This window comes from Crocuta crocuta, unplaced genomic scaffold (genome assembly GCF_008692635.1).
Source record: "Crocuta crocuta isolate KB4526 unplaced genomic scaffold, BGI_CrCroc_1.0 scaffold134, whole genome shotgun sequence".
NCBI lineage: Eukaryota > Metazoa > Chordata > Mammalia > Carnivora > Hyaenidae > Crocuta > Crocuta crocuta.
In genome coordinates, this window is record NW_027530183.1 from 5,464,658 (window position 1) to 5,468,440 (window position 3,783).

A 3,783-nucleotide genomic window follows, 5' to 3' on the forward strand; every position below is an offset into this window, starting at 1 on the left:
TTAGTCTGAGAGTAAAGTTCCTAAACCTACCCGAACAAAGTTTAAACAAAAAAAATCTTATAAATTTTAATGTTTTATTTATTTCTGAGAGAGAGAGAGAAAGAGAGAGAGAGAGAGAACGTGAGCAGGGGAGGGTCAGAGAGAGAGGGAGATACAGAATCTGAAACAGGCTCCAGGCTCTGGAGATCATGACCTGAGCCAAAGTCGGACACTTAACCGACTGAGCCACCCAGGTGCCCCTGAACAAAAAAATCTTAAAAGGATTAAACTGTAGTTTACCTGATTATTAAGACAAATTTCAAAAACAAAATCATCTAGCACTTAACATGTAATATCCACAATGTCCAGCATCAAAATTACTAGATATGTGAAAAAAGCATATGTACAACCATAACCATGACTAGAAGACCAGTCAATAGAACAAAGCCAGAAATGACGGAGGTAATGGAATTAGCAGACAATGACTTCAACATAGCTAGTATAAATATCTCAAAGATTTAATAGAAAACATGAACACAATGAAAACAGAAGTGGAAGATATTAAAAAACAAAATGGAAGGGGGCACCTGGGTGGCTCAGTCATTTAAGCATCTGACTCTTGATTTCAGCTCAGGTCATGATCTCAAGATTCAGATCAAACCACACATCGGGCTCTGTGCTGACAGCGTAGAGCCCACTTAGGATTCTTTCTCTCTTCTGTTCTCTCTGCCCCTCCTCTCCTCATGTGTGCACACACATGCATATACTTTCTCAAATAAATAAATATTAAAAATGCTACCAAAATGAAACTTTTGGTCATTAAAAATATACAGTTGACTCTTGAACAACAAGGTTTTGAATTGCAAGAATCCATTTATATGTGTATTTTTTCAATAAATACAATAGCGTAGTGAAAATGTGTTTTCTGTTATGATTTTGTTAATAGACTTTTTTTCCCTAGTCATTTTATTGTAAGAATACAGTATATAATACATATAACATGCAAAATATGTGTTACTCGGCTTTCTGTTCCCGGTAAGGCTTCTGGTCAACAGTAGGCTATTAGGAGCTAGATTTTTTGGGAGTTAAAAATTATATACGAATTTTCAACTGTGTAGGAGGTTGGTACTCCTCAACCCCTTGCATTGTTCAATGCTTAACTATAGACTTAAAATTTAAAAAATTGCAAGATAGATTTAATAGGAGTTTAGGTGCTGCGTATGAAAAAGTAATGACCTTGAAACACCTAGAAATAGAAAACATAGAAGTTGAAAGATAGAGAGAAGAAAATATGAAAAACAATACTGAATAGAGCTTCAGTGAGCTATGGAACAATATTAAGAAAATCTAACGTGGGGGAGCCTGGGTGGCTCAGTCGGTTAAGCGTCCAACTTCGGCTCAGGTCATGATCTCTAGAGCCTAGAGCCTGTTTCAGATTCTGTGTCTCCCTCTCTCTCTGACTCTCCCCTACTCATACTCTCTCTGTCTCTCTCTCAGAAATAAATAAAACATTAAAAAAAAGATACCTAACATGAATGTAATTCTAGTCCAAGAAGAGAATTGAGGAGAAGAAAATTTTGGAGAAATAATGATAATCAATTTCAAAATTTGAGAAAATGTACAGACCCACAGATATAACATGGTCAACAATTGGCAAGTAAAATAAACATTAAGGAAATAATTAAAGATCAAGTCATATCATAATTAAAATACTGAAAACCAGTGTCAAAAAGCAAACTTTAAGAGACATTAGAGAAATAGATCACATTATGTATAGTGAAATAAAGATTTAAAAGGCCACAAATATACACCATAACCCAGTGGGATTAATTCCAGATATGCAAGACTTATTGAACATTCAAAAACCAATTAATGTAATCCATTACATCAAAAGACTAAAAGAGAAGAACTGCACTATCACATCAATGGATACAGAAAAAGCATCTGGCAAAATACAACACCCATTCATGGTAAAAATTCTGAGCAAACTAAGAATAGAAGGGAAGTTCCTTAACTTGATAATATCTACAAAAAGTCTATATCTTACAGCATACTTAATGAGAAACTAGAAGTTTTCCTACTAGGATCAGGCACAAAGAAAGGATGTTCCCTCCCATGACTCCTTTTTAACATCATACTGGAATTTCTAGCTAATTCAATAAGATAAAAAAAAAAAGAAAATAAAAGATACACAGATTGAGACGGAAGAAATAACATTGTCTTCATATATGACATGACTGTGTAGAAAATCTGAAAGAACTGACAAAAAGACTAGAATAAGTGGTTATAGCAAGGTTGCAGAATATAAGGTTAATATGCAAAAATCAATTGCTTTCCTATATGCTAGCAATGAACAAGTGGAATCTGAAGTTAAAAGCATAGTGTCATTTGCATCAGCACCCAAAGAATGATATACTTAGGTATAAATCTAACAAAACATGTATAAGACTTACATGTGGAAAATTGTTAAACTCTGATAAACAAGATCAAAGAACTAAATAAATGGAGATACTTTCATATTCATGGATAATAAGACTCAATATGTGGTGGTATCAGTTTTACCCAACTTGAGCTATAGATGTGATGCAAATCCAATCAGAATCCCGGCAAATAACTTTGTGGATATTGACAGACTAATCTAACATTTGTATGGAGGGGCAAAAGACCCAGATAGCCAACACAGTAGTGAAGAAGAAGAAAGTCAAAGGACTGACATTACCTGACTTCAAAGCTTACTAGAGCTCTCCCAGCTATGGGGGTGGCAAACTACTGCCATGGGCCAACATAATTCTGGGGTAGAGGAAGGATGCTGGCTTAGTGTTCCATGCCCACATGAAGCATGGCAAGTGTGCTGCATGTCTGCTTGCCATGGACTTGGCAGTGCAGTTGGGCTTCATCAAGGGCATCGAGAAGGACATCCTCCATGACCAGGGTGGAAGTGCACCCCTTGCCGAGGTAGTCTTCTGGGATCTGTACTGGTTTAAGAAGTGGAGGGAACTGTTCATCACCCCCAATGGCATCCACACTGGCCAGTTTGTGTACTGTGTCAAGAAGGTCCAGCTCAACATAGGCATGTGCTCCTAGTGGATACTATGCCCAAGTGTGTGTTTGGAGGAGAAGCCTGGTGACTGGAGCAAGTTGGCCCAAGCCTCTGGGAACTATGCCACTTTATCTCCCACCACCCTGAGACAAAAGAAGACACAAGTGAAGCTGTCCTCATGCTCAAAGAAGGTCATTTCTTCAGCCAACAGAACTATGTTGGTGTGGTGGCTGGAGGTGGCCACATCGACAAGCTCATTCTGAAGGCTGGCTGTGCCTACCACAAGTATAAGGCAAGGAAGTTGCTAACCATATATACTGGGTGTGGCTGTGAATCCTGTGGGAACATCCTTTCAGAGGTAGCAACCACCAGCACATCACAAACCTTCTAATATCTGTAGAGATACCTCTGCTGGTTGCAAAGTAGTTCTTATTGTTGCCTACCAGACCTGGGGTCTCTGGGGGAACCAAGACTGTAGGGGAAAAAGAACTAGGGTTGAGGAGCTCAATAAAATCTGTCTTTTTGCCACTAAAACAAACAACCCCTACTTACTAGAAAGCCACAGAAAAAAGGACAGTATGATATTATGAAAGAATAAACAAATAGATCAATAGAACAGAATACAAAGCTTAGAAACAGACTCACATAAACATAGTCAACTGGTCTTTGACAAAAGAGCAAAGGCTATACAATGGAGCAAAGACAGTCTTCTTTTTTTTAAACATTTATTTATTTTTGAGAGAGTGCAAGTGGGAGAGGGGCAG

General features: G+C 37.8%; 1 pseudogene; it reads left to right on the top strand.

Annotated features, from left to right (window-relative positions):
• The first annotated feature begins 396 nt into the window (after positions 1 to 396).
• On the top strand, positions 397 to 3,574 carry LOC144232343 (large ribosomal subunit protein uL2 pseudogene; annotated as a pseudogene).
• Positions 3,575 to 3,783: the final 209 nt, after the last annotated feature.